This window comes from Schistocerca gregaria, chromosome 7 (assembly GCF_023897955.1).
Source record: "Schistocerca gregaria isolate iqSchGreg1 chromosome 7, iqSchGreg1.2, whole genome shotgun sequence".
Lineage (NCBI taxonomy): Eukaryota > Metazoa > Arthropoda > Insecta > Orthoptera > Acrididae > Schistocerca > Schistocerca gregaria.
Genome location: NC_064926.1, coordinates 84864147 through 84876041, shown reverse-complemented (window position 1 = coordinate 84876041; position 11895 = coordinate 84864147). Strand labels below are relative to the sequence as shown.

Genomic DNA, 11895 nt, shown 5'->3' with positions numbered 1-11895 from the left:
GAGGAATAGGTTGACCTACGACGTAGCGATCAAATGTTTTCGGTTCCCATTGGAGAGGCACGTCCTTGTGTCTACTAAACGCACGGTTTTGCGGTGCAGTCGCAAAATGTAGGCACTAAACTTATTACAGTGAACAGAGACGTCAATGAACGAACGGGCAGAACATACTTCAGAACATACTTTGCGAAAATAAACTTTTCAATCGAGGAGGACTTGATCAAAGGACCTCTCATACCGCAGCTGCTCACGCTAACCACGGGACCGCGGCGCTCCTGTGCTAACATTATCCTTGGTGTTGCCTATCTTGCGCATGGACTACTCAGTTTGTATATTTTGCTTATTTTTTCATGGTTCCACACATCGTCTTCCAGTTTTCTCGATTGATCTGAGTTCAGCTTTTCAAGGCCTATCCACTGTGCCAACTTATAACTAAATCTGAGGGGGGTGCAATGGGGAGTTTCCCTTGTGAGGAAGCCCGAATTCCTACTGAGTAACTGGAATTTCGCTGCGTGCAAAACTACAGGAATAACAAGTGTTGTGTAATGATCCTGATGTTTTAGGAAGGACTTGTATGATTATAGATTGTTGCTGATATTTGGTAGGTTATCTGATGTTCGTATAACCATTTATTCACATTAAAAAAAAGTAGTTTCTGATTTTTGACGCCGGTATAACAACTGCATTAAAGGGCAGATAATACTGTGTAGGATCTAGAGCACAGGGTTAAAGATATCACCCTTTGGAATAAGAGGGAAGAAGGGTAGTTTTCAAATGGAAACCATTCAGACTCGAATGAAGACGTGTGGAATAAATCATAAAACTCTCGTTTTTTTAAAATATGTTTCCAAAATGTATGTCAGAAGTAAGTAAATGCTTGTGTATCGTATTAGATGTAAATACAACATGCCGCCATCTACCGCTTCTAATTCTTCTGAAGATATTTAAGGCTGTACCATTTTGTAGACATATTTTCACTGCACAAACAGCCAAAAGATTGTGGAGTATTCGTGATTATGATGCTACTCAAATGTAATTAGAAAAAAGATTTGAACATGGCTAACTTTAGCAGTTGTTGGATAATAGTAGGTGAATAACACAGTCAACCAGTTGCTATAAATAATGTCGTTCAGTTAATCTTAACCATGATTTCAACGGATTTAAACCCGTCTTCTTCAGAAGGACAAGAAACAAACTGCACATTAGGAAACATTCAGGTACTAAAGCGATCTAACATCTGCATGTGAAATGCATCGCTAACGATCTGTTCATTGATTTGTAAAAGTGCTTGTCACAACAGGAAGATCAATCACATAAAATGCCAGACCATGTTAAGAGCCACCTGCCGATCAAACGAAAACCATTCAGGACTGAATGTAGCTCTTAACATGGTGTGGCATTTTATGTGACAGATTTTCCTGGTGCGACAAGCCGTTGATTTTAGGGGCCTCTAACTTTTGCAAATGGATGTGTAGATCGTTGCTGACACATTTCATGTGAACATGTTAGATCGCTACCGACTGTTTGCTAATGTGAAATTGTTTCGTGTCCTTTTGAAGAAGACAGGTTTAAATCCTCTAAAACCATGCTTATGATTAACTGAAAACCACCGTTTATTGCAAATGGTTGACTGTCTTATTCACCTGATATTTGAAAAACGTAGACAAATGCAATTTTTCGTTTTACATTTGGCAGTATTGAACTGCAAATACACTGTATGTAAACTAGTGGTGCTCCAATCCGGTCATGCCACCATTACCTACCTCATGTCGATAGCTGAAGGGGAATCCGTACTGATACATCTAAACACGGATTTTTTCTTTGCTGCACATTTCTGCTTTTTATCTGAATCCTACCTGGTTGTCAGACATTGTCTGTTATCTACTTAGTATCGCATTACTAACTGTACCACGCCACCATGCCAATATCCTAGCGAGCATTTATCAGCCATTCTTTTGCGACATATATTGTTTTCAACGACAGCCAAAACAATTTTATAAATTATAACAATCTCCCGCTCTGGCTGTCTCCAGCTAGATTAAAATATGCTTTTATTTTGGAATCTGACCTTCTGCAATATCTCTGCTTTGCAGCCATTTTCAAGAGTGAGCTGTAACCCGTTTCCGCATGGTAAATGACGGTCTACTAAGTTTGTTTGAAACCGTTCATGTAACCTACACTCACGCCTCACATGTCACATCGTTCCTACCACCAACCTCAGCCTCATTTCTTTTGGTCAGTTTTTGTAAGGATTGTTTCCATTCAGTATAAGAATCGTAAATATTTTGGGTGCAACACTAGTAACAGGACTATTTATTGTTTTCAAACGTTTTATGTCACACTTTCTTTAGCTGTATCCACATTCCTACCATGCCACTATTCACTTAATCGTGATAAAGCGAGGGTTGCCCAGGAAGTAAAGCACAGCATTCTTTTTCTTCTTTATTGAAAATATTGAGAATTACAGACACGAAAGAATGGTGTTTTACCGGCACACCCTATTTTTCCACGTAATATCCGTCCCGTTCTATAGCCTTCCTCCAGCGCGAAACAAGGGCGTGTGTGCCATGTCGGTACCAATCCTTGTCCTGGTGGCCCAGCCAGTGCTCCACTGCGTGAATGACCTCCTCATCGTCCTCAAAATGTCTTCCACGAATGGCGGCCAACAAATTGGAGGTCCGAGGGGCTAGGTCAGGTGTGTCACGTTTGACAGCCGTGGATGGTCTCCCCGACTGTTGCAAATCGTGGAGCTCCGCTGAACCGCCTTCTGAAGACCACCCCCTCCGTGTCCAGCGACTAACTGTACTTCTGTCGACAGCAGATGCTCTGTAGACTTTGCACAAGCTTTTGTGGATATTCCCCACTGTTTCTTTCTCTGCAGAGAGAAATTCAATGACGACACGATGCTTGCAACGTACATAATTTTGAAACTGTAGCGCAACTACACTATCTGTCACGAATGACAGAAACTTGGTGCTTTCATTCAGGAGACTTCAAATAATACATACCGGTACGCAACATTCCGCATTCGTAGCATTGTCTTCGGCTGAGAAAACAAATGCCATGCACTACTTTCTGGGAAACCCTGGTGTACTTCATGGCTACTAGGAGTTAGAAATTCTATTGTTGTGTTGTGTTTGCCTATGTGGATTCCGTAACCTGCAGAAACCATAGGGACCGAGCTCTGGTTTGCAAAGCACTCCGTCTTCAGTCCACGAGTGGCCTACCGGGACCATCCGACCGACGTGTCATCCTAGGTGGAGGATGCGGATAGGAGGGCGTGGGGTCAGCACACCGCTCTCCCGGTCGTAAGATAATATTCTTGACCGAAGCCGCTACTATTCGGTCGAGTAGCTCCTCAATTGGCATCACGAGGCTGAGTGCACCCCGAAAAATGGCAACAGCGCATGGCGGCCTGGATGGTGGCCCATCCAAGTGTTGACCACGCCCGACAGCGCTTAACTTCGGTGATCTCACGGGAACCGGTGTATCCACTGCGGCAAGGCCGTTACCACGAGCTCTACCTTGCGCTGGTCCAGAAAAAAAGGTGCAAATGGTTCTGAGCACTATGGGACTCAACGTCTGAGGTCATTAGTCCCTTAGAGCTAGCGAAACCTAACTAACCTAAGGACATCACACACATCCATGCCCAAGGCAGGATTCGAACCTGCGACCGTAGCGGTCTCGCGGTTCCACACTGCAGCGCCTAGAGCCGCACATGTGCTGGTCAATTACAATTGAACTTCCCCTATACCTTCATCTCTTTTCCCAGCAGCACAACAGATACTCTTTTGCCACTCTTTTACAGCATGTGCAAATGTGCTGGTCAATTACAATTGAACTTCCCCTATACCTTCATCTCTGTTCCCAGCAGCACAACAGATACTCTTTTGCCATTCTTTTACAGCATGTGCAAATGTGCTGGTCAATTACAATTGAACTTCCCCTATACCTTCATCTCTGTTCCCAGCAGCACAACAGATACTCTTTTGCCACTCTTTTACAGCATGTGCAACAATGCCAGCACAAACTACGGAAGCCGCCAAGGTCGCCACCGGGATCTGAACCATAAATAAACGTAACTTAGTCAGGATAAGGCTGTTCTTGTTACAACTGCCACACGCCACCAGCAGTACATTTTGATTAGCTTTGAACAACCATTATTTATAGCTAACACTATTATTATTTGCACAAGGGCATGTAGGTCACGAATTCACCCAACGGCAGTGGAGCTGATTAAACAGTCGCTTAGGCCTTGAAATATACGCCCAAACAGAAGAAGGTATCTTAATCCAGAGCGCAATAATAAAGAGAAAAGTTATTATCTAGTAATGCCTTTATGGACATTGAACATCAACAGTGAATAACCTAAAAAATCTGTTTGACAAATATGAATAATTCAAAGTCGTTCCTCTCCTCTGCCAGTAAACCTGGGAAAATCTGCGTCAGTGACCAAAGAAAACATTTTAAAGATATACAGCGTAAAGCTGCCGACTTTGCAATTTATTAAAATGTCCAATTAGTACGCTGTCCCTTCATAATCATAGAACTCTTAATTACTTCTTCAAAATGTTTTAACTCTTACATGATTTCACTCAGAGAGGCGATCCTGTAAATGTTGATTCTGTACCTTGAGTGGTTTTATTTCTTTTTCCATAATTTGTAATACTCTTCAGATCTGCACTTTATCTGATTAACGGCATTGTTTGTTTTCATAATTAATGTTATCTTTTATACTTTTTTCATTATCTGGCGACGCATTTCTCTGTAAAGTTTCTTCTACTTCTTTGGAAAAAAAAGGTTCAAATGGGTCTGAGCATTGTGGGCCTTAACATCTGAGGTCATCACTCCCCTAGAACTAAAACTACTTAAACCTAACTAACCTAAGGACATCACACACATCCATGCCCGAGGCAGGATTCGAACCTGTGACTGTAACAGTCGCGCAGCTCCAGACTGAAGCGCCACTGCGACCTGCTACTTCTTTGCAGAAAACCAGCAGAACAGATGGCGTTGCCCAGTTATGTATTTATTCCATTAGCTCATCTGCTCCTTCCCCCTCTCTTTTCCCCTCTCCTCACTCACCCTCCCTGTCTACCTCCTTCTTCCCCCAACTCTCTGCCTATCTCCTCCAATCCCCAATATCTCTCTCCTCCTGCACCTCTGCTTTCCGTTTGCTACTACCCCTCTCTCTGTCCATGTGCTGCTCGCGACTCTCTCTGTCCATCTGATCCTGCCCCCTCTGTTCGTGTTCTCCTCTACTCTGTGAGCTCATCTCCTCCTGGCCCTGTACCTTCTCTTTCCATAAATCTTCACTTCCTCCTTCTTCCTATATATCTTCCTCCCACTCTGTCCATCTCCTCCTCTCATCTCTCTCTGCTTATGTCCTTTTCCTTATCTCTCTGTATATCCTCCTCCCCATCCCTCCATCAATCTCATCCACCAACCTCTCTCAGTCCATATCATCCCCCATATCCTTGCTTGCAATCACCTGCCCATCTCCTTTCCCCTTTCACCTTCCATCTCCTCCCATCTCTTCCTGTCCATCTCCTCTTCCTTTCCTCCTCCTTACCTTTCTCTCCATATCCTCCCTCCTCTCTCTGTTCATCTCCTTTCCTTCCTGTGCCCATGTCCTCCTTCCCATCTCTAATCCATCTCCTCTTCTTTACTTCCTGTGTCCTTCTCCTTCGCCCACCTCTCTCTATCCATCTCCTCCTATTCCCCTCAATGTCCACCTCTCCATCATACTCATTGTGTCTTATCTCCCTCAGATCTTTTTCCATATCATCCTTCCCCCTTCTCTGCCTCCCAATCTCTTCCTTCTCCTTTCTTTCTCCACATTATCAACCCCACCTCAACATGAGGTTCGTAGTTCTTACCCCCCCCCCCCCTCCCCCTATAGTATTTACTTCCAGATTCTAGGATACTTGAAATTCATCCAGGGTTCTGAATGAACTTTACACATATTTACGCACATATTTCACCAGTATCTTTTGTGAAGTCTCCCAAACCCAAGGTACTCATCGGTACTTTTGGGGCAGCCACCACAAATTGTATAAAGCGTGGGTAGTGACCAGGATGTAGCTATGACTTTTGGCCGAAAAATAATTAATGACAAGAATTGCGCCAGCTAGAATGAAGAGATGACTTATCTTTATTTCTGACGAAACGTGCACCAGTAATACAAGTCCAAGTAATATCCGAGAGTAATCCGTGCACTGATCCTAGTCGAATACAATAGCAAATATCACACTGTAATGGCTCCGCTATAAACTCCAGCAATGGCTAGCAATACACAATCGACTGTCCGTCTGGGCGCCAGCGCTTCTCCTTATATGCAAAAGGCAGAGGACGCTGCGGACCCGAGCTCAGACATGGCGCGGCCTCTTCCGTCGGCGGTAACGCCCTGAGGCGCCGACGGCCGCGACAGGAACTGTGGCCAGCGACGTCACGGTCACGGCGTTCGTGGGTGAGTTGGTTGGGCCCGTGGATACAACAGTATCTCTACCAAATTCCGTCGGGCAATTTCGTTGTCATTCAGTTCAATCTTTATGTCGTTGTACAGCCAGAACAACGTTTCGTACATTGATATAATAATTCAGTGGTATAGTTACATATTGTGTGCAAAATGTGTTTAAAATATAGTTAGTAGCAGAGACGTAACAAAGAAAAACGTCATGCACGAAGTGGCAGTTTTTCACGCACCTCAGTGTTTATGACGTTATACACTCCTGGAAATTGAAATAAGAACACCGTGAATTCATTGTCCCAGGAAGGGGAAACTTTATTGACACATTCCTGGGGTCAGATACATCACATGATCACACTGACAGAACCACAGGCACATAGACACAGGCAACAGAGCATGCACAATGTCGGCACTAGTACAGTGTATATCCACCATTCGCAGCAATGCAGGCTGCTATTCTCCCACGGAGACGATCGAAGAGATGCTGGATGTAGTCCTGTAGAACGGCTTGCCATGCCATTTCCACCTGGCGCCTCAGTTGGACCAGCGTTCGTGCTGGACGTGCACACCGCGTGAGACGACGCTTCATCCAGTCCCAAACATGCTCAATGGGGGACAGATCCGGAGGTCTTGCTGGCCAGGGTAGTTGACTTACACCTTCTAGAGCACGTTGGGTGGCACAGGATACATGCTGACGTGCATTGTCCTGTTGGAACAGCAAGTTCCCTTGCCGGTCTAGGAATGGTAGAACGATGGGTTCTATGACGGTTTGGATGTACCGTGCACTATTCAGTGTCCCCTCGACGATCACCAGAGGTGTACGGCCAGTGTAGGAGATCGCTCCCGACACCATGATGCCGGGTGTTGGCCCTGTGTGCCTCGGTCGTATGCAGTCCTGATTGTGGCGCTCACCTGCAAGGTGCCAAACACGCATACGACCATCATTGGCACCAAGGCAGAAGCGACTCTCATCGCTGAAGACGACACGTCACCATTCGTCCCTCCATTCACGCTTGTCGCGACACCACTGGAGGCGGGATGCACGATGTTGGGGCGTGAGCGGAAGGCAGCCTAACGGTGTGTGGGACCGTAGCCCAGCTTCATGGAGACGGTTGCGAATGGTCCTCGCCGATACCCCAGGAGCAACAGTGTCCCTAATTTGCTGGGAAGTGGCGGTGCGGTCCCCTACGGCACTGCGTACGATCCTACGGTCTTGGCGTGCATCCGTGCGTCGCTGCGGTCCGGTCCCAGGTCGACGGGCACGTGCACCTTCCGCCGACCACTGGCGACAACATCGATGTACTGTGGAGACCTCACGCCCCACGTGTTGAGCAATTCGGTGGTACGTCCACCCGGCCTCCCGCATGCCCACTATACGCCCTCGCTCAAAGTCCGTCAACTGCACATACGGTTCACGTCCACGCTGTCGCGGCATGCTACCAGTGTTAAAGACTGCGATGGAGCTCCGTATGCCACGGCAAACTGGCTGACACTGACGGCGGCGGTGCACAAATGCTGCGCAGCTAGCGCCATTCGACAGTCAACACCACGGTTCCTGGTGTGTCCGCTGTGCCGTGCGTGTGATCATTGCTTGTACAGCCCTCTCGCAGTGTCCGGAGCAAGTATGGTGGGTTGGACACACCGGTGTCAATGTGTTCTTTTTTCCATTTCGAGGAGTGTAGCTCCTGAACTAAGTGTCGTACAATGATACAGTTTTGCAGGTATATTCAGTGGCATATGCTGAATACCGTCTGCAAAAAGGTCGTCAATCGAATATGTAGTAAACGACATACTTTTTGCTTTCATCACTTTGTGGGATTGTTCAGCGAGAAAAAGTTCGTAAATGTTTGATATTATGAGTGAAGTTTGTTGGAAGTCACTAAGTGCTCTCATTGCAAAATGTTGGACGAATAAAGTCCTGGGAATTCATTCATCGTGAGCTACACAACGTTTTCACACTCAGCTACGCCCCTTTAATAAGTATGTGGCCCTTAACCGCTAAACAGATTATCTCCAGACCAGATGTGGTTTTTGTACCAACGTTTGTTGAGAGTGGTTATGTGATTTAGGAGGAGATGTGGAAGATACAACGTGTATTTTTCTTTTGTGTTCCCGAATTTTTATCTTATTACTAGACCTACAACTTTGTCTTCATAATCCAAATCTCCAAAAGGGTATATCCTGGGCACGGAAGCATTAGCAACTGAAAACTAATCGGCAGGTTTAGAAGTAGTTAGTTATATTTGTTTCGTCTCTTTGTTCTTAGGAAATACATGAATCAGATTTTCCGACGCTTTTTTAGTCATCTATTGTGGTTAGGACAAATCACAATCACACAGCAAACCATTATTTTTAACTGAAACCAATTCCAATGGTAGTACACTTTCAGAAACTCTCAATGTACTGATAACTGTAATGTAACTCTAGATTTAATGGTCAGTCGCCGATAAGGTTTCACACTCACGTAAAGAACCTTGCGTTCACTCAAAAACGCAATGACACGACAACAGGCTATGTCACGGCGTTTCTACAGAGCGATGGCAGGATCATCTGCGAGCAGCACCGCAGTTTGTTACCGCGCACGCTCCCTATGGTGTCTACTGTGTTTTCTAGTAAGATGTCTTCTATTGTTTTGTCAGAGGAGTAGAATATGATTAGATCTGCCTAAAAAAATTGCCGTACAAAATTAAATTGCACCTTAAACAGAGCATTGTCGTACTGATGTGTAACGTACCACAGAAGTGTTTTTGAGGCGCAAGCATAACGGTGTTGCCATCCTGGCGAGGTTTTCAGTTTACTTTTCTAGGTTATGCCTGATGACAGAGCGCACCCTACTAAACCTGGCCGGCCGAGCGGTTCTAGGCGCTTCAGTGCGGGCCATTCTGCTGCTCCGGTCGCAGCTCGAATCCTGCCTCGGGCTTGGATGTGTGTGATGTCCTTAGGTTAGTTAGGTTTAAGTAGTTCTAAGTCTAGGGGACTGACGACCCCAGATGTTAAGTCCCATAGTGCTTAGAGCCATTTGACCTATTATTTTTATAAACCTGTAGTATTACGTAAATGTAGAAGTGGTTAAGGGATACTGTCTGTATATTAAATTAGTGCCACCTGTATAGCGTACACCGAACTTTGAGAATAATTTTTTTTATCATATTATGTAATTCTTTAACCTGAGCTCCTCCAAGCAACGCTAATTCCTCACGTAGTGCATTAAAATTGTCATAATAGCATGTCATAAACTCAAAAGAAGTACAGAACATAAGTGTCGATCAAAAACTTTCCGTTACAAGGCCATACAGTTCAGAATAGTTATGAGAGTCAGGTAAAATCAACGTAAACGTTGAGGCAATCATCCCAGTTACTCACCAGGTTGATGATACCCATTTGATAAAACAGCACGTATAGGTGCGTGAAGAAGTCCTGAGCTTACTGTTGCACATCTTTCCCGACAGCATTCGTTGACACTTGAAGACCTTCATTAAGTGAACAAAGGCGTGATAATGTGGAGAAATCAGGAGTACAGGAAGGTTCTCAAATGTTTCCCATTTGAGTTGGCTAACTTCTGCGTTACGTTATTTGTGATATGGGTACTTGCGTTATCGTGAAGCAGCTGTATTACTTGTCACAAATGTCCCGGACGTTTCGCCTTAATTGCACGTCGTAATTAATTCAGCGTGGTGGAGTACGTTCCCCAGCCATGTACAAACCAGGCTGTTTTATGTAATAAATGAGGATACCTCTCACAACGACCGGCGTCTTCTGTCTGAATTCGACCAGCACATAAATTTGCGCCCCATCCACATCTGTGGTTTTCGACAGACGTGTTGCACTATACACATTCTTAGTCTTCCGAGAGTGTTTTGGATGAGTTTGATAGTAGAGTCGCTATAGTTATCCGGATTTACAGCATGTATCGGAAAGACACAAATATCACAAGAATCCCTTGCCCCATGCCGGTACTTACATATCCGCCTCGGAGTAGCGCTACGTTGCATATAGACTGCAAATCCACACCCTTCCCACTACTTTTTTTTCTTTTTCTTCTGTGGAAATTTGTTGCATGAGTGAAGACGTAAATAATAAGTTTTTTGCTTCACAACACTTCAAACTTGTATTATATCAGAACATAATTTCAGTGAAAACTGGATATAACACTCTGCCCGAAAAATAGAGGAACACACTGAGCCGAAGACGGTAATGAACCTAGCAAACTGACTATAACTGAAACTGTCCGAGCTCTGCTGTTAGAACCACAATACTATTTAGAAGCTTTGAACTACTAAGAAAATTCTTGCTTTGTTAGTGATCTCTTGTTCGGGTTATTTATCACACACTTAAGGAATTTAGCAGATTTCATGTGACAACATATTTATTCATTTACGTGCGTACTCTGCAAATAACATTCAAGTGCCTGGCAGAGGGTTCGTCGAACCACCTTCACAATTCTCTATTATTCCAGTCTCGTACAGTGTGCGGAAAGAATGAACACCTATATCTTTCCGTACGAGCTCTGATTTCCCTTATTCTATGGTGGTGATCGTTCCTCCCTATGTAGGTAGGTGTAAACAAAATAATTTCGCATTCGGAGGAGAAAATTGGTGATTGGAATTTCGTGAGAAGATTCCGTCGCAACGAAGAATGCCTTTGTTTTAATGTATTTTCAGCCTAAGTCCTGTAACATTTCTGTGGTGCTCTCTCCCGTATAGTATTACTATTGTTCAAACTTCCAAGTACCAAATTATTTTACAAACTTCGCAGCTCTCAAACAAATAAGCGATTATTTCCAGCTGACTCAAAAATTATTCACCTTTCACTAAAATTTTTGGTTCTCTTAAATTTTGTGAGATACCATCATCTATTCAGCAAAAGAACATCACACATATTTACTTATGCTCTGCTTTACATGATTTGACTCACTTTTAAGTGAGAAATCGTTGATTTATGTCAACAAAAACAATGAAGCACTCTCAAATCAAGTATTATTATTGCAGATTATTAATTGTATTAATTTCTGTATTTAAATTGTAAACGGAACAGAATACTCAAATTATTATCGGGAGGAAACTTCCTGGCAGATTAAAACTGTGTGCCCGATCGAGACTCGAACTCGGGACCTTTGCCTCTCGCGGGCAAGTGCTCTGCCAACTGTTTTTTTTTTCTTTTTTGTTGTCCCGCGGTTCCAGACTGTATGCCGAGTACCGCTTTTTTAGTTTTAATCACAAATTGCCCGCATTTGTTTGTTGCGTCTGGTCGTGGCGGACGTCGTAAGACATCCGTTAAGTTCGGTGTTGATCGATTAACTCAGTTTTTTTTTTTTATTACAGAGGGCAGCTAACCCCCTGACCGGACCCGCTGAGTTACCGTGCCGGCCCCACCTGAGCTACCCAAGCACGACTCACGCCCCGTCCTCACAGCTTTAGTTCTGCAAGTAC

At 44.4% G+C, this 11895-nt stretch overlaps 1 pseudogene; it reads right to left on the bottom strand.

The window, feature by feature from the left end:
- Positions 1–3392: 3392 nt before the first annotated feature.
- Positions 3393–3510, bottom strand: LOC126282621 (5S ribosomal RNA; annotated as a pseudogene).
- Positions 3511–11895: the final 8385 nt, after the last annotated feature.